Below are 20,038 nucleotides of genomic sequence, written 5' to 3' on the forward strand. Positions count from 1 at the left end.
TCCTGAGATTCCCATGATGGGCTTGGCACCCTACCCCCATCCCACATCCTTCCAGCCACTCTTCCTTCCTTAGCCCCAAATAAAATCTCATCAGCATATTAATAGGATATTGTAGTTTCTAATAAGAATCCAGAAAACATTTATCAAGCAGATTAAAGACAGCTTCACCCCATTAAACAGCTGGAGCCCTCCCCGGGGATCCTCAGGTAAGGGGAGGGGTGGAGTGGCTGGGAGACTGTTTTTTCTTCTGGCTTGGCAAGAGGGAAGTCAGAAAGAGAGCCACAGGGAGAGGAGCTGGGCTCAGCCCCCCAGGCTCCTGCTCCCCATTTATTTCTGGGTTCAAAGTTAAGAATTGGATCAGTAGAGCAGTGGCATTACTGCCATCCATGGCCCAGAAGGGTCTTCTGAGCAAAGAGGTCTGGTGCCTGGTGCTGACAGTACCACCACACCAGCTGGGGCCCTCCTCTAACCCCAATCTCAGCCTTAATCACACCCAGGCATGGAGGTAGCCAAGGCTGACCACACTGCCACCAGCCTCTGCCTTTTCACTTCAGTTAGATGAACATCTATAAAGAAGGGCCCACTTTGATTGGGCATCTACTATGCGCCAGGCACCACATGGAGCACTTCCCCATATGGGATCTCACTGAATCCATACAACAACTGTACGAACTAGATGTCTGCCTTCAGTCTGCTTTAGATATGAGAAAAATCAGGCCCAGAGAGGGGAAGCAACTTGCACAAGGTCACACAGCAACTCTGGGATTCTAGTCCCATTCTGTCTGATTTTAAAGCCCACATGCCTTCCTTTATACCCTGTGGATTAATCGCCACTTTCTCAATGTTAATGACCTTGCTATGTCCTGGGTTTCACTTCCCAACTTCCTACTTCTTTCCCAGAGCCTGGGTGGTATGATGGAAAATATGAGACAGTAGAGATAGAAAGGTCTGGATTTCAATTCCAGCTCTGCCATCACCTAGCTGTGTGACCTTGGAAAATGTCACTTCACCTCTCAGTCTCTGTTTTCTCATCTGTCAAAAGAGGCTGGGACTCTGAAGTCCTTGTGAAGACTCAATCAGAAGTACTTGGTAGACATTGACCACTAGCACTACCCTCTATACCTTGGCTTTTTTCATCTGTCAATGGGGCTAATGTCGCCAACCCTAACTGCTTCTGTGCGCAGGGAGGGCTGTGGCAGAATGAAGACAGTGCAAACAACAGAGTGCTACCCAAATGTAAAAGTCATTGCCAACAGCCTTCTTTGTCCTCAGCCAAGCTGGTAGAAGTGTCCTGTGTGCCTCAGATAGGGCCAACAAGACACCTGGGGAGCTGGCTCAAGCTGGGGCCTTACACTCAGGAAAGGAGAAAGAAGTAGGAAAGGAGAAAGAGGTAAGATTTTGAGACATTTCTTGGAAGGCAATTCTCAGTGCTCACAAGTCCTTGGTTCTTAGCTCCCCAAGCATGGGGAAGTGACAGGAGAGATGCCTGACTTGTGATTCATACCCCCTTGACACTATTCTCCCCTTCCAACACTGTGCCCCTTGCTGTTCTTCAGTCATGCCAGACACACTCCAACGTCCAGGCACTTATGTTTGCTGTTTCCTTTGCCCCAAATCCTCAGACTGGCTCTCTCAGTGCCTTTAGGTTTCTGCTGAAATGGCCACCCTATTTAAATTTCCACACATAACTCTCCTACCTACCCCACTCCCATAGTCCTTACCTTTTTATTTTTCCTATTATTTATCACCTTCTAACATGGCTTATAATTGACTTATAAGTCTTGGTCATTATCTATCACTTGCTAGAATGTAACCTCCAAGAAGGCAAGGATCTTTGATTTGTTCACCGTTAGGTCTCCAGTGCCTAAATCAGTGCCTAGTAATAATATTTATTGAATGAAACAGTCTAGGGACCCTTTCAGTTCAGGCCTGAACTTGTATTCTCTCTGCTAAGGCTGGACATCTTTTCTGGAAGGAAAATCTTGCTCTAGGTTTGGTCGTCTATTTATTCATTCATTTAATATGTGTGTGTGTGTGTGTATGTGTGTGTGTGTATGTGTGTGTACCGTTCTAGGTACTGGGGTTACAGCAGAAACCAGTGAGACGTGGTCCCTGCCCTAATGAGCTTCAATTTTAAGGTGTAGGGAAGACAATAAATAAGCAAGCTGATTTAAAAGCATGCTCAGGCCCTAGCCAGCTCAGACTGAAGGGTCTTGGGTTTGATTTCAGTCAAGGGCATGAACTTCTGGTTGCAAGTTGGATCCCCTGCTGGACCAAAGCCTCATGCGGGAGGAAACCAATGGATGTGTCTCACATCAATGTTTCTCTCTCTCTGTCTCTCTCTCTCCCTTCCTTCCACTCTCTCTGAAAAGCAAAAAAAAAAATATATAATGAGGATTAAAAAAAAAAGTTTAAATGAATAAATAAAAGCATGCTCAGTGCTATGAAGAACAGAAAACGGTGTGATGTCCTAGAGTGACTGTGTAGTCAGTGAAAGCTTCTCAGAAGATCAACATTGGAACTGATACCCTTGTGAAAAGACGAAGCCAGTCAGGCCATATGCTGTGGGGCAAAGCATTCCAGGTGGAGGGACCAACAAAAACAAAGGCTTAGAGACAAAAGTGCTAATCACCAGTGAGGGGTGCTAGGCCTGATCTGCTTTTCATGCATCACCCTTTTGGAAGGTGTCTTGTAAAGCCAAAGTAACATCCCACCTGGAAACATGCGTGTGTGTCAGTTACCTGCATTCATGTGCAAGTGTGTTTATGTATGTGTGGTGTGTGGGTGTGTATCTGGGTAGGGGTTACTGTAGAAATGGTGTCATGTGTCCCTAGGCATATCGCAGGGTACAGTCTGGGCAGCAGCTCACTCGATTCTCAGGAAGAGAAAGGAATGGTGGAAGGAGCATAAAACTTGGAGTCCAGAGGTCCTATGTTCAAGTTCAGGCTGCACCACTGGCTGGTATCTAATGTAAATTGCATATATAATTTTGGCCTCATCCCTTTACCTCCCTATGCCAGTGTCGTCATCAATAAGATGAAAGGAGGTGAGATTCCAAGATGGCAGTGGATTGAGTGGAAGCTACACTGACATTCTCCCAGGACCGAACTGGAATTATGACTAAAATAGAGAAAAACTGTCCTGAATAATCAACTGAAGACTAGCAAGAGAGCACCTTCATAACCAAGGACCTAAAGCTGAGACCACAGAGAGACTGGTAGGAAATGGGGAGGTATGAGAGAGCTGGCTGGGCTCCCACAGGCAACAGCTAAAGGTCCAGAGGGATATCCCAGGTGTGGGGGGTTTCCAGTAAGAACTCTGGGGCCTAAACCCCAAGCTGGGCTCCCCAGCCAAGAGCACCAGAACTGAGAAAGGTGCCCACATAACAATAGCTGTGAAAAAAACAGCGGGGTTGATGTCTGCCAGGGAGAGATGCCTAGAAATGCAGGCATCTACTTAAAGGGACAATGCACAAAGTTTTGTGTGTAACCACACACTTAGGGATCTGGCAGAGTGGACTAAAGCTGTGTGAGAAGAATTTGGGGTTTCAGGCTTTGGAGACAGAGCTCAGAAGGCAGCCATCTGGATTCCTGTGCTGAGTCATTCACCCATTCTACAGAGGACATCTTTATCAGGCAACCTTTGCCAGCCAGGCGTCTTTTGCCTGAGAGGGGAACCAATTGCTCCACTCATTGGAAAACCTCTCACCCCATGCTGTGGAGTTTACCCCTTGTTAGGGCTTACAGCTTGAGGCTCATTAAGAGACTCAGATTAATCAGCTTGCAGGTAGAGGCAGACCTCTGGGTGCTTTGAATCTTTGCCTGATCTGCTTCTGGACCTGAGTTTTGTAAAAGCAGACCTTAGTGTGAATCTTGGCCCTGTCCAGACACACCAATCCCCAGAAGAGGGCACCACAAGCAATGGATTGTTGATAGCTCCAAACAGGGCACTCAAGGCCAATCACAAACAGTGTCTGACATTGGCCTGCACCAAAGACCATCCAAAAGACTGAGAGTCTTAGCAGATCTACCTAATACAAAGAAACAAACCCAAACAGGCAGCCAAAATAGTTAGACAAAAAAACAACCTCCAAATAAAAGAACAAGATAATTCTCCAGAAGAAGAGAAAAATGAAATAAAGATAAGCAATCTATCAGATATAGAGTTCAGAATACTGATTATAAGGATAATGAGAAAAGATATGGAAACTATGATGGAAATCAAGAATGCCATAGCAGAAATAAAGAATACATTGGTATCAGATTTTTAAAAATTAATTATTGGAAGAAATAAACAGCAGAGTAGAGAAGACTGAAGATCAAATCAGCAAATTAAAAGGGTAGAAAAAATCACTCAGAGAACCAAAAAGAAAAAACAATTAAAAAACAGGATAGTTTAAGGGAGCTGTGGGACAACATGAAGAGTATCAATATTCACATTGTAGGAGGCCAGAGGGGGAAGAAAGTAAGCAAGGTATAGAGAATCTGTTAGAAGAAATAATTACAGAAAATTTCCCTAACCTGGTGAAGGAAAAAGTCACACACGATTAGGAGGCACAGAGAGTCCCAAGCAAGAAGAATCCAAACAGACCCATGCCCTGACACATAATAATTAAAATGCCAAAAATTCAAAACAAAGAGAAAATCTTAAAGGCAGCAAGAGAAAAGCAACCTGTTGCCTACAAAGGAGCTCCCATAAGGCTGTCAGCTGATTTCTCATCACTCTACAGGCCAGAAGGGAATGGCATTCAAAGTATTGCAAAAAAAAAAAAAAAAAAAAGGATCTGAAACCAAGAATACTCTATCCAGCAAGGCTATCATTCAAAATAGACAGTAAAATAAAGAGTTTCCCAGACAAAAAAGGTTAAAGGAGTTTATCACCACCAAACCAGCACTGCAAGAAATGTTAAAGGGACTTCTGTAATAAGAAGTGGAAATAGAGACAGAGAAACATAGGCATAAAGAATTAAAATGGCAATAGATAAGTACCTATCAATAATAACCTTAAATGTAAAAGGCCTAAATGCTCCAATCAAAAGGCATAGGGTAACTGAGTGGATAAGAAAACATGACCTAAATATACGCTGTCTACAGGAGACCCACCTCAGAACAAGACTCACACAGGATGAAAGTGAAGGGATGAAAAAAATTTTTCCATGAAAATGAAAATGAAAAAAAAGTTGGGTAGCAATACTCATATCTGACAAAATAGACTTCAAAATGAAGACCATAACCAGAAAAAAGAAAGGTTACCACATAATACTAAAGGGATCTATCCAACAAGAGGATATAACCCTGATAAACATATATGCACCCAATATAGGAGCACCTAAATTTATTTTTAAAAATCTTCTGGAGGACTTTAAGGGAGACATCAACAGCAATAAAGTATTAGTAGGGGAATTTAACACCCCACCAACTTCACTGAATATGTCTTCCAGACAAATAATCAACAAGGAAATGGTGACCCCAAATGACACTCTAGATCACATGGATTTAATGGACATTTATAGAACATTCTACCCCAAAATTGCAGAATAAACATTCTTCTCAAATGCACATGGGACATTCTCCAAGATAGACCACATGTTAAGACACAAAACAAGTCTCTACAAGTTCAAGAAGACTGAAATCATATAAAGCATCTTCTCAGACCACAATGGCATGAAATTAGAAAATAACTGCAATAAAAAACAGAAAAAACATTCAAACACATGTAGGCTAAATAGCATGTTAGCAAACAATGAATGAGTTAACCGATGAGATCAAGGAAAAAATAAGAAACTTCCTGGAAAGAAATGAAAATGAAAACACAACAATCCCAAATCTATGGGACACAGCGAAAGCAGTCATGAGAGGGAAGTTCATAGCACTATAGGCCTACCTAAAAACACACACAAGAAAAACCTTTTATAAGCTAACTCTACAACTTAAAGACTTAGAAAAAGAACAACAAGAAAAGCCCAGGGTAAGTGGAAGGAAGAAAATAATAAAGATCAGAGTGGAAATAAATGACATAGAGACTAAAAATAAACAAATAAATGAATACAAAAGATCAATGAAACCAAGAACTGGTTCTTTGAAAATATAAACATGATTGATGAACCTTTAGCCAGACTCCTCAAGAAACAAAGAGAGAGGACTCAAATAAGTAAAATCAGAAATGAAAGAGGTGAAATAACAACTGACACCACAGAAATACAAAGGATTGTAAGAAAATACTATGAGTAACTGTATGCCGACAAGTTGGAGAATGTGGATGAAATGGACAAATTCCTAGGAAAATACAACCTTCCAAAGTTGAGTCAGGAAAAATCAGAGAACCTGAATGGGCTAATAATAGCTGATGAAAGTGAAACACTAATAGAAAAACGCCAAGCACAAAAAAGCCCTAGCCCAGATGGCTTCACAGGGGAGTTTTACCAAGCATTCAAAGAAGAACTAACACTTATTCTCCTCAAACTATTCCAAAAAATCCAAGAGGAAGGAACACTTCCAAGCTCTTTTTATGAGGCGAGCATCATCCTAATTTCAAAACCAGATAAGGACACTGCAAAGAAAGAGAATTATAGGCCAATATCCCTGATGAACATAGATGTTAGAATCCTCAACAAAATATTAGAAATTGGATCCAGCAATATATTAAAAAGATCATACACCATGACCAACTGGGATTTATTCCAGGGATACAAGGCTGGTACAACATTCTCAAATCAATAAAGGTGATACATCATATAAACAAATTGAAAGACAAAAATCACATGATCATATCAATAGTCGCAGAAAAAGCACTCAACAAAATGCAACGCAAATTTTTGATAAAAAAACAAAGCAAAACAAAAAAAAAAAAACTCTCAGCAAAGTGGAAATAGAGGGAACATACCTCAACATAATAAAGACCATATACGACAAACCTACGGTCAACATCATACTCAATGGAAAAAATCTAAAAGCATTTCCCCTAAGAACTGCAGCAAGACAGGAGTGTCCACTTTCACCACTCTTACTCAACATAGTACAGGAAGTCCTAGCCACAGCAATCAGACAAGAAGAAAAATAAAAGTTATCCAAATTGGAAAGGAGGAAGTAAAACAGTCATTATTTGCAGATTACATAATATTGTACATAGAAAACCCTAAAGACCACCAAAAAACTACTATATTTATTTATTAATTAAATATATCTTTATTGATTTCAGAGAGAGGAAAGGAGAGGGAGAGAGAGATAGAAACATCAATGATGAGAGAGTCATTGATCAAGCCCACAAATCGGGCATGTACCCTGACCAGGAATCGAACCCCGATTGCCTGGATCCTAGGTTGACGTTCAACCGCTGAGCCATGCCCGGCCAGGCAACTACTAGATTTAATAAATGAATTTGGCAATGAAGCAGGATACAAAATTAACACACAGAAATCCATGGCATTTTTATACCCCAACAGTGAACTCTCAGAAGGAGAAACTAAAAAAACAATCCCATTTACCATTGCAACAAAAAAATTAAGATACTTAGGAATAAACCTAACCAAGGAGGTAAAAGATCTGTACTCGAAAAATTACCAGACACTGCAAAAAGAGATAGAGGAAGATATAAACAAGTGGAAGAATATACTGTGTTCATGTATTGGAATAATCAACATCATTAAAATGTCGAAACTGCCCAAAGTAAATTTAAATTCAATGCAATCCCTATTAAAATACCAACAGCGTATTTCACAGATCTAGAATAAACACTTCAAAAATTTATATGGAACCAAAAAAGACCTCAAATATCCACGGCAATCTTGAGAAATAAGAACAAAGTAGAGGGATCACAATACCAGATATCAAGTTCTACTACAAAGCCACTGTAATCAAAACAGCCTGGTACTGGCACAAGAACAGACATATAGATCAGTGGAACAGAACAGAGAACCCAGAGATCTACCCAAGCCATTATGGTCCATTGATATTTGACAAAGGAGGCAAGAACATCAATGGAGTAAAGAGAGTCTCTTTGATAAATGATGTTGGGAAAATTGGATAGGTACATGAAAAAAATAAAACTAGACCACCAACTTACACCATACACAAAAATAAACTCAAAATGGATAAAAGACTTAAATGTAACATGTGAAACCATAAAAATCTTAGACGAAAACCTAGGCAGCAAAATCTCAGACATCTCTCATAGCAATATGTTTGCCGATACATTTCCTAGGGCAAGAGAAACAAAGGAGAAAATAAACAAATGGGACTACATCAAAATAAAAAGCTTCTGCACAGCAAAAGAAACTATCAACAAAATGTAAAGGGAACCTACTGTATGGGAGAACATATTTGCCAATGACACATCTGATAAGGGGTTAATATCCAAAATGTATAAGGAACTCATACGACTTAACAAAAGGAAGACAAACAATCCGATTAAAAAATGGGCAAAGGACCTGAATACACACTTCTCCAAAGGGGACATACAAATGGCTAAGAGACATATGAAAAAATTCTCAAAGTCACAAATCATCAGAGAGATGCAAATTAAACAACAATGAGATATCACCTCACACCTGTCAGAAAGGCTACCATCAACAAATCAACAAACAACAAGTGCTGGAGAGGATGTGGAAAAAAGGGAGCCCTACTACACTGCTGGTGGGAATTCAGACTGGTGTAGCCACTGTGGAAAACATATAGAATTTGGTCAAAAAATTAAATATGGAACTGCCATTTGACCCAGTGATCTCACGTTTAGGAATATATCATATGAAAGTCCAAACACCAATCAGAAAGAATTTATGCACCCCTATGTTCATAGCAGCGCAATTTACAGTAGCTAAGTTCTGGAAACAGCCCAAGTGCCCATCAGTAGGTGAGTGGATAAAAAAGCTGTGGGACATTTACACCATACTATGCAGCTATGAAAAAAAGGATCTCTTACCCTTTCGGACTGCATGGATGAATCTGAAGAGTATTAACACTAAGCGAAATTAGCCAGTCAGAGAAAGACAAGTATCACATGATCTCACTCATTTGTGGAATCTAATGAACAAAATAAACTGATAAACAAAATAGACCCAGAGACATAGACACATGGGACAGATCACCAAATAGCAGGGGGAAGGAGGGGGTGGCAAAGTGGATGGGGAGACATTAATCAAAGAACTTATATGCATATGTGCATAACCCATGGACACAGATAATTGTCTAGGGTAGGCCTGGGGGTGGGGGTGAATACAGTGTGGAGGGGATCAATGGGGTGGAAAGGGGGCCATCTGTAATACTTTCAACAATAAAGATAAATTTTGAAAAAAGGGAGAGGTTGAAGTGTGTCCCTCCTGCATGCCAGCCTCTTCCCTTTGCTTCTCACTCCAAGAAAGTGGCATCTCCTAACTCACAGAGGTAGTGGCAGAGGTGGGAATTGGTGGGGTGGCATTTAAAGGCTGATGACTGGGTTCTGTGCTGGCTTGTGCCTGGGTACCCTGGCTCATGGTGGAGAGGAGCTCCCTTCCCTCTCTCTTCCCAGCTAGCTCATTTCTTCCCTTGTTGGGGATGCCCTTATCCAAATGCTGGCGCACAGATGCTGAGCTTCTCAGGTTCCTTGCTGGGCCTGGCCGAGCCAAGTGCCTGAGCTTAGGCTCTGACTGCTCCCCTCCCCCTGCCACAAGTGCCAGCACCAGCACCAGGCCCCCTTCACCCCACATTGCTTTCACTGCTCTTCTCTGAACTGCCTCCAGCTTGGCTGCATCGCTGTGATAATGAGGTGTTTGAGACTGAACGCAGTGGGCTCAGTGGGGCAAAACAGCAGGCCAGAGGCTTGGGAGACAAGCTGGAGCAAGGGCGGAGGCTGCCCCTGCTGGCCCTGGAAGCCACCAGGTACTCCTACTGGGCCCACCAGCCCCAGTATCATCCTAGGCCCCACTGCCTGGATCCCAGGGGCAAAGGCTTAAGATGAAAATAGGGCCACTTGTGGAAAATCCAGCTCTAGGATGATGCCAGTGATGATAAGAAGAATCTTGGGTTTCAAAGGGATAACCTGCTAATAACCCCTCATATCGGTACAATAAGTCGGTGTTTATGAGGCACTTTCACTCATTCTGTAAATGTTTACTGAGCGCAAACTCAGTGCCAGGCCTCATGCTGGTCAGGGGGGAAAAGAGGAACAAGATGGTGAGCTGGCTGCCCAGTGGGGAGACAGACACAGAACTGGGCAATGATGATAGGGGGTAGTGGGTCTCAACAGGAGGCACAGTAAGCCAGGGAATGTGGTGCCCAAGGCAGTCTGGAGTATGGTGGGGGTTGGTGGAAGGTGGGAAGGTTGCTCAGAAGAGGAAACTTTTGGAGCTGTCATGAAGAAAGAACAAGGATTAAGCAGGCAAGGGAGAGTGAAGGTTGGAAAGAGGTGTCCTGTGCACAGGGAACAGCCTGAAAAGCCCAGAGGACACCTTAATCCTCAAAACAAGCCCAGAAGGCAGGCATTCTATTTTCTAGGTGGTAAAACAAAGGCCCAGGTGTAATCATAATGCTTTGCTTTTGGGACAGTGTTAGATTGATAAAATGGTTTCTCATCCATCCGCTCACTTTTCTGCTAACCCTATGATGTAGGGACTTTATCTGCATTTCACAGATGGGAAATAGGCTCAGAGAAGGAAAGTAGCTAGAGATACAAGTGCTCAGCTTTTCCCAAGTTTCCCAAATTGGAGATCAGCATTTGGAGAGACAGAGGGTTCTAAAGGTTCTAAGGGAGATGATGGTGCCATAAAGTCATACTCCTGAGCCTTCTTTCCACCCTTGGGTATCCCTACCTTATGCCATCCCCCTTTCCCCATGCTGATCTTCCCATAGCTAGAACAGAGTTTGGTTGAGAAACCACTTGCTCAGAGCCTCCATTCAATCAGAGGATGACTGGAGTATTGGTACTTCCATGAATCATTCAGGAGCTGTGGCAGGCAGGATAGGAGCTGGGAGGAGGAAGGGAGCAGGTGTTCCCGCATACCAAAGATGGTAGCTGCACAGGAAGTGACCCCAGAAGCTGGACCCTCATCAGTTGCCTAGTCTTTCTCTCTCCACCCTGAGAGAAATGGAGAAATTGCAAGCCCATAGTGTAGGGGAGGAGAGGACTCTGACAATAGGTCATACATAGTTCCTGAGTGCTTCCAATACACTACACCTCAGCTCCTTTACTCCTCACGATAAGTCTGCTCTTAGTGTTATTGTGCAGATGAGGAAAGAGAGAGCTGAAGTAACTTGCCTAGAGCCTATAATGGGCCCAAAGTTTGTGTGCCCCAGAATTCATATGTTGAAGTCGTAAACCACTAATGTGGTGGTATTAGGAGGTAGGGTCTTTGGTGAGTAATTAGGTTTAGATAAGGTAATGAGGGAGGAGTCTTCAGGATGGCATTGGTGCCCTTACAAGAAGAGACCAGAGAGCTTGTTTTCTCTGCACTCTTGCTCACTCAACACGTCCCCATCCCCCACCCCTCCCATGTGGCGACACAGCAAGATGATGGCCATCTATACACAAGAAAGCAGGCTCTCACCAGACACCGAATCTGTTGGTACCTTGATCTTGAATTTCCCAGCCTCCAGAACTGGGGAAAAATAAATGCCTGTTGCTATGACCAAGTAACTCAGTTGGTTAGAACGTCATTCCCATAAGCCAAGGTTGCAGGTTCAATCTCTGGTCAGAGCACATACAGGAAGCAACCAATGAATGCATAAATAAGTGGAACAACAAATATCTCTCTCTCTCTCTCCCTCCCTTCCTTTCTCTCTCTAAATCAATAAATAAAAATTAAAACATAATTGTTGCTTAAGCCATACAGTCTATGGTATTTTTTTAATAGCAGCCTCAACTGACTAAAACAGGTCACACCACAAATAAATGGCAGTTACAGGATTCAAATCCAGGTTTGCACACTCCAGAGTGAGGACACCCTTTCCACTGTTCCACTCCTTAACATTGGGACTCAAGCCTCTGGGATTTGGGTCCCTGGGGGACAACCTGCTCCTCTGGCAATCCCCTTGCAATGACTCCCTGGCTGCTCTGGACCCCACTGAGATCTGAGATCCAACCTTTCATCCATTAAAAATAACCCCAGAGAGGCCGAGGGGCCGGTTATGGGCTTCTAAAAGTATAATTACCAGATGTGGAATTGCAGGTGGGTGAGAGAGAGAGTTTAGGGTCACAGGCCGAGGGAGAGCCTCAACCACTTTCTCAGAGGCCTTAGAGTGTGGCTGGGGGTGGGGTGGGGTTGTTTTAGGGACTGTTGAAAATGCAGCTGTTGGAGTTAAGCTTGCTAAATCTAGAAAAACAAAAACAAAACAATGCCCAGTTGAGTTTGAATTTCAGACTAACAATAAATACTTTTTAGCATAGGTATGTCACTTTTAGTTTCAGTATATACTAAAAGAGTTTGTTATTCATTTAACTCAAGTGGCCTGTATTTTATCTGGCAAATGTAACTGGAGTCAAGTTGCCTGGGCTTCAATGCCAGATCTGCTAAGTACCTAGCTGTGCAACCTTGGGCAAGTTAGTAACCTCTCAGTGCCTCAATTTCCTCATCTGTGAAGGATTGCTGAGGTGTTTAAATGAAGTGATAAAGACTGCAAAGCACTCCACAGCTGTTTTTACTTCTTTTCTTCTTCTTTCCCTATGAATTGCCCTCTCCTCAGATGCTCCTCTGGTTTCTTTTCCTAGTGTGTGTTCCCCCAGGCCATACTCTGGGGGGGGGGGGGATTCATATTGAGTCTTTTACATTCTTACTATGCACTTATCTCTGCTAGGCCTTCTCCTTCACTCACCGGTCCACCATAAGCCTGCAGGATGCTCACTATTCTTTTACAGACAGGGAAAGGAGGCTGAGGATGATGAATGCACTTGCCCCAGTTCATCCAGCTAACCCAGGCCAATCTGACCCTCCCCACCTGGCTCTGCTTCCCTCACCTGCATTCTTCTCACCGAGGCCCCAGGTTCCAGTTTACTGAAGGAAAATCCCTGTTGGGGTTTGAGGAGCATGTGCAGGGAACAGAGCACCTTGAGAGAGGAAGCCTGGGGCCCTCCTGGCTGATGGGCTGGCTCCCACAGGAACACAACCTGTGGGTCTCCCTCCCTCTGCAGCCCTCCCCGACCCAGACCATGCTGATAGTTCTATCCTGCAGAAAAATGCACTTCTCTTCAATATGCCCAGCTGCATGTCCACTATGCATGCTAATCATCAGTCAACGCTTGCCAGCAATTTTCTCCAGTTCTGGGTTTGTTTATTTATTTATTTATTTATTTATTTATTTATTTATTTATTTATTTATACCTGTGTGCAGAGATGGCTAACTTGGAGTGGGAACAGGGTCTAGGGAAGAAGCCCAGCAGCAATGGGAGGAGTAAAGAACTCAAAAGCTAGAAGCCAGGAGGAAATTCAGGAGTCATCTTTGTCATTTCTCTGCCTCCTGACAGACCTGCACCTAAAGGAGAATACCACTGAAAAGGATAACCCGAACCTTTATCTAGAGTATTCCTGGCAGCCTTGGGAGACAGGCCCAGCAAGGCTTAGCAAGCCCTTGTTAAAGAGGAGAAAATCAAGGCTCCGGGGGTTATGTGATACATTGATTCTTCCAGCTCAAATATTTTTACTACAGACAGTAAAGACTGAGGTTTCATATTGCCCCCCTACCCCACATATTGGGAAGAAACTTAGGCCCAGAGAGGGAAAGGCACCTGGCCAAGGTCACACAGTGAATATGAACCAGAACCAGGATGAACACCTGGGACTGCTGACTGCCACCTCTCACGATTGTATCCCTTTGGAAGCTGGCCAGGAGACAGATGTCTTCCCCCATTCACCATGTCTAGACAGCCTGAATGCTCGTCCCAGAGAGTCCTCCACAAGTTCATGGAAATTGACTGCTTACAACCTTACCCCTTTCCCTCTGCTCCTCACTTTAAAGGCAATGGCTTCTCCTGTACTGCTATCACACCAGGGTTTAGCACATAATAAATGCTTGGTAAACATTTGTCCTATGAATATACAAATGAATAGGGCAACTTGGCAACATCTGGTAAGAATGAGCACATACCTTCAGACTCAACAAGAGCCCAAAAGCATGCACATACATGTGTTCACCTGGAGACATGTGCAAAGATGTTCATAGCAGCACTTTTTATTATGATAAGATGTATAAAACTACCTAAATGTTCATGGTTAAGAAAACAGATAAGTTGTAACATATTTAGACAATGGAATACCATGTGGCAATGCAAATGAATGAACTATGGCTACATATGTTAGTATGGACACATCTCAGACATGATGGAGAATGATAAAGCAAGTCACTAAGTATACACAGAGTACCATTAGTGCAAAGCTTTTCACACATTGAAATCAAGAGAGTAGCTACCTTGGGACAGGTTAAGAAGGAGATTAGGATCTCAAAGTGTACACAGAAAGCTCCAACTATATCTGTGATGTTTTATGTCTAAAGCTGAATGATGGGTAATGGGGTTGTTATACTATTCTTTTTTTTTTAAATCCTCACCCGAGGATATTTTTTCTATTGCTTTTCAGAAAGTGGAAGGGAGATCAAGCGAGCGAGTGAGAGAGACAGAAAGAGAGAAAGAAACATCAGTGTGAGAGAGACATATCGATCGATTGCCTCCGCATGCTCCCCAACTAGGGCCGGGGATCGAACCTGCAACCAACTTATGTGCCCCTGGCCAAAATTGAACCTGGGACCCTTTAGTCCTTGAGCTGATGCTCTTACCACTGAGCCAAACCGGCTAGGGCTGTTATACTATTCTTGAGACCTTTTCACACATCAGAAATATTTCATTATAAAAACAAACAAATGGACAGAAGAAATAGTTTGAATGAATGAATGAATGAATGAATGCTGCTTCCCCTCAGCCAGAGGGCTAATTCTCCTGCCTTTCTTTTGTTTTGTGTATGTGTGTGTCTCTCTCCGGGACTCATGTAAGCAGAACTTTGTAGTCCAACTAACCTAGGCTGGAATCCTGTCTCTGCCACTTGCTGCCTTGTGACCTGGGGACCCTACTACTTCCCTGCCCTACCCACTTCAGGAAACTATTTGTGGTCATTCACTAAGATTATGAAATGCTTTGGAGTTTATCTAGTCTAACCTCCCATTTCACACATGGCAAAAGTGAGGCCCAAATTAGAACCTCAGCCCCTACCATGTAGACTAAGAAGATCACTGCTCCTTTCCCCACCACTGATCAGACAAGGCCAGGGAAGGAGGCAGCTCAGATGGTGATCAGGACTTCAAGACAGCAGCTCCAGTGAGGGAGGAGAAGTAGTGTGGTGCTGAGGCTGGGCCTCGCTTGAAAAGTCAGGCCGTAGTCCAAACCTCTGTTAGGTGGGGATCTGCCCTGATCAGGAGGGCCCTTAATTCGACCTCTAGGACTTGTGTCAAGAGTGGCCTGCCCTGAGATGAAGAGCAGAACTCAGACCTGTGTATGGGGGTGAGGAAGGATAGGGAGAAGAGTTGTTTCATGAGGACAAATTTAGATTCAATCAGAATTTCTGACAAAAGCCATAAGAGAAAGGACAGACTGCCTAGAGAGAGAAGGAAACAAACTGTCTGGCCTCTCCTACCCTACGACTCAAGGATACTATGATTGTCAGAGTTTGTGGAAAAGTCTAAAGTGGGCAGAATGAAAGCTAATTATTCAGAAGGCAATGATCTGATTTGAAGAAACAAGGAATCAAGGTCCACCACAGAACAGGGCAAGAGAGAAGGCCTGTATGGGACACTGTGGCATCCTGCTAGACACTGACACAGAGCTTGTTCCTCCTCCCAGCCACTAGGCTCTAATAGGTATATTACCATATCCATTTTCCAGATGAGGAAATTGAGACCCAGAGAGGCTCAGTGAAGCAAAGATCTAAATTGAAAGCCTGGGCTCTTTGCAAAGATCTAAATTGAAAGCCTGGGCTCTGGTGACTTCACGACCTCTTGGCCCTCTCTTCTCTCTGTCTGGTCCTGGTACAACAATGGTGGTCTGTCCAGTCAGTTATTACCAAGAGAGGGGGCCAGAGAGGCCACTGTGGAGGTCCTGCAGCCCAGCCACTGGCCTCTGTTGTTCTTGGGCCCTAGCCGGGAACTCCTCGGGTGGGTGGTGAGGTCTTGGAGCTCACATCTGCTGCAAGCTCAGGGCTCCTTGAGGAAAACCCCTTCAACAGCAGCCCTTGTCCTCGCTCTAATTATACAAACAATTTTTCTCAGCTTCTCCAAATAAACAGTGCGCAGTCTGCGGGCCATGGCATGCTGGGAAATCTGAAATGAGAAGCCACTGCTAATGGGCTCCTTAGCTGCAGGGCTAAACAGATTGCTTAAAAGGCTGGGCCTGACCAGCCTCTGCTGCCTTCCTGACCAGCCTCTTCCACACTGCACTGTGCACCCCACTCTATCCATCTCTAGGCCCCCATGCCCCACTGATGCCTGCCCGCCTGCAGCCTCCACGTGATAGAATAACTAGCTGGGCTGCATGAGAACCAGATTTCTGAGTCCTGTGGACAGGGCTCCTGCAGACAGAGTTTCAAGGTAGTGGTTGTGTACATAAGGATGGGCACATGTGTGCAAGGATAGGGCTGTGCATATGCATAGGAGTGTGTATGTTTGCAGGGAGAGGTGTGTGCATGTCTACAAGTAGTGTTTTTTCTTGGGGCACAGTGGGGTTGCTGGGGTATGAGTACTGTTGGCTTGGGAGACACAAGTTTATACTGGGATAAGCACACAGACGGGTGCATGCAGATTGTCTCAAAATATATATATACACACTTTGGCTGCTGTGGTTAATTCCAATGGGTTAAATCTGAAAAGAAAGAGACATCTATTGAGCTATCAGCTATTATAGTGGGTATACATTTTGGGGGGACACCCTATATAATTGACCGGTGGGGAACTGAACATGGGGTTTGTGAGCAGGGTGCTATAGAAGGTCCCTCCCTCTGCTCTGTAAGGGTTACTAGACACTTTCACATATGGATCAACCCAACAGGCCTGTGATTTAGGGTTCTGGCTTTGTCTGAGGTCAGATAACCTGCCCAAGGTCACACAGCTCAGAACTGGAATGCAGTTGCCTGACTCACCAAGTTGTTTACTTGACATTATTTGCTAGCCTGAAAGGTAGCTTCTTGCTGTCAGAGGGTCTCTCTTCCAGGCCTGTCCACCCTCTGAGGGAAGGATCTATTTTGTTTATCTCTGCATAGCACAGTGTTGAAGTTCATGGGCTCTGAAGCCAAGCTGCCAAGTTTAAAACCATCTGTGTCACTTACTTGTTGTATGATCTTGAGCAAGTTATTTAACTAGTTTGGGCCTCCCTTTTCTCTTCTGGAAAATGGGTTTTTGAGGATTTTAAAATTTTTTTTCCTTGTTATTGAATTTATTGGGGTGACAATGATTAACAAAATTATACCAATTTCAGGTGCACAATTCTACAACACATCATCTGTACACTGTATTGTGAGTGTTCACCACACCAATGCAAGTCCATGTCCATCACCATTTATCCACACTATACCCTCCTCTACCTCCCTCCACCCTCCTCCCCCAGCAGAAAATGGGGGTTTTAATCTTACCAGATTCCTTGGATTGTTGCAGGATTTCATGAATTCATGCATGTGAAACACCCAAAACAGTGCCTGGCACATGGCAAGCACTCAGAGACAGTTGGCTGCTTATTTTTAGTAGTACTTTCCCTTATTGGCTGATCACAGTGCTTGGGGACTAGAGATTTGTAATATGTAATTTTAGAGGCAAATAATAAACTCACATGTATGACGTCACTAACTGGAGCTAATGCGTTAAGATATCCCTTCTCCAGGTGACACTTTGGACATTTAATAGGGTTTTTCACTACTCAACACTTCACTTGGTAAGCCCCTTGGAAAGCTTGTCCTTATTTGGTGTGCATGCATGTGTGTGTGTGTGTGTGTGTGTGTGTGTGTGTGTATGTGTGTGTGTATTGGAGGAGGGACAGGAGTCAGTGTGGATTTGATGGACCTTCTGGGCCTCTCAAGCTTGGCTGTCTGTGAGTCCCCATGTGTTGACTCCTCTGAGTCCTTATTCAGGGATCTCCCCAGTTTAGTCCTGGCCAATAGCATCCCCTCTCCTCAGTTCATGCCCCTGGTCTCCAAGCCCTTCACCCTCGCACCCTGACTACACCACCAGTCCTATCACCAGCCTGCCTCCCCATTCAGCCCTCATTATAATCATCAGAGAAATGCTCCCTTTGGGCTGAACTTTCCATCCTCTCCCCATTGAAGGAGACTATTTGAGGAGAGGTTTATTTAAATCTATTCAGATGATTTTGAGTTACCAGAGGGAACTGAAGAGAGAGAAAATGAAAAGGGAGAAATGACATAGCCAATGAGATCCAGCTTGAGAGAGTGCACAGAGAATTAAAAAAAGAGAGAAAGAGAGCCTTAGAGAGAATGAGAATTCCTTTTCTGCTTTTCCCCATGAGCACTGGGAGACAGAAAATTGCCAATGACCTGGTTATACAAGTTTTTAATGTTCTTTGTGAGTAGAGAGGACTACATGAGCTATAGAAACAAGCATTGGGCTGGGGCCTTTGCGAGGCCACCCAGGAGACCTGGGTTTTGGCCAAGTTCTGCCTTGAACTCATTGTGTGAACTTGGGTGAGTCTCTTCTTTCCCTCTGGGCCTCGGCTTCCTAATTTACAGTGTAAGAGGTTGCTGAGACTGGGGAAGGGAGAACTAGCTCAATGAGTGTCCACCAGGTGAGTACTATTATTCTATTAGTGTCCACATTTTAAGGATGAAGAATCTGAGGTATAGAAAAAGAAGTTACTCAAGTTCACACAGCTGAAGTGATAGAGCCAGAATTTGAACCCAGGGCAGTCTGGCTCCAGAGGCTGCACACTTAAGGACTATACCACCTCCCACCCTGCTAGAATGATCTTTAAGGATCCTTCTATGGCTACCATCAATAAATCAACAAATTACAAGTGCTGGGGAAGATGTGGAGAAAAGGGAGCCCTGGTACATTGTTGGTGGGAAAGCAGACTGGTGCAGCCACTATGGAAAACAGTGTGGAATTTCCTCAAAAAATTAAAAATTGAACAACCTTTTGACCCATCTATCCCACTTCTAGGAATATATCATAAGAATCCCAAAACACCAATTAGAAAGTACCTATGCACCCCTATGTTGATAGCAGCGTTATTTACAATAGCTAAGATCTGGAAACAGCCCAAGTGCCCATCAGTAGATGAGTGGATAAAAAAGCTGTGGTACATTTACACAATGGAATACTATGTGGCTATAAAAAAGAAGGAACTTTTACTCTTTCGACAGCATAGATGGACCTGGAGAGTATTATGCTAAGTGAAAAAAGCCAGTCAGAGAAAGGAAAATCCCATATGATATCACTAATATGTGAAATCTAATGAACAAAATAAACTGACAAACTAAACAGAAACAGAGGCATGAATATGTGGAACAGACTGGCAGGTGCCGGAGGAAAGGGGTAGGGTGACTGGATTAAGAAATTGAAGGGATTAGCTAAAGAATTTATAGGGCCCGGCCGGGCGTGGCTCAGTGGTTGGGTGTCAACCTAGGATCCAGGCGATCAGGGTTTGATTCCTTGTCAGGGCACATGCCCGGGTTGTGGGCTTGATCCCCAGTGGGGAGAGTGCAGGAGGCAGCCGATCAATGACTCTCTCATCATCGATGTTTCTATCTCTCCCTCTCCTTTCCTCTCTCTGAAATCAATAAAGATATATTTTTTAAAAAAAAGAATTTATAGGAATACCTCAGGAGTGAGAACAATAGTTTGGTGAAGGCCAAGGGAGGGGGGAGGGGGGAAGGGAGGGGGGAGGGAGGAAGGGAAGGGGGAGGGGAGGCAGGGTGGGTTGAGGTGGGCAAAAGGTAGGGAAAAGGGGGACACCTGCAATTACGTCAACATTAAAAAATTTTTTTTCTCATTCATGAGATATTTATTAAAATAACATTTAGGGGAAAAAAATCAATACAATGTATACATCATTACTGAAACTGTATACCATTGTACAAAAAAGGATTTTA

This window comes from Miniopterus schreibersii (assembly GCF_964146895.1).
Source record: "Miniopterus schreibersii genome assembly, chromosome: X".
In the NCBI taxonomy this organism is placed as follows: Eukaryota; Metazoa; Chordata; class Mammalia; order Chiroptera; family Miniopteridae; genus Miniopterus; species Miniopterus schreibersii.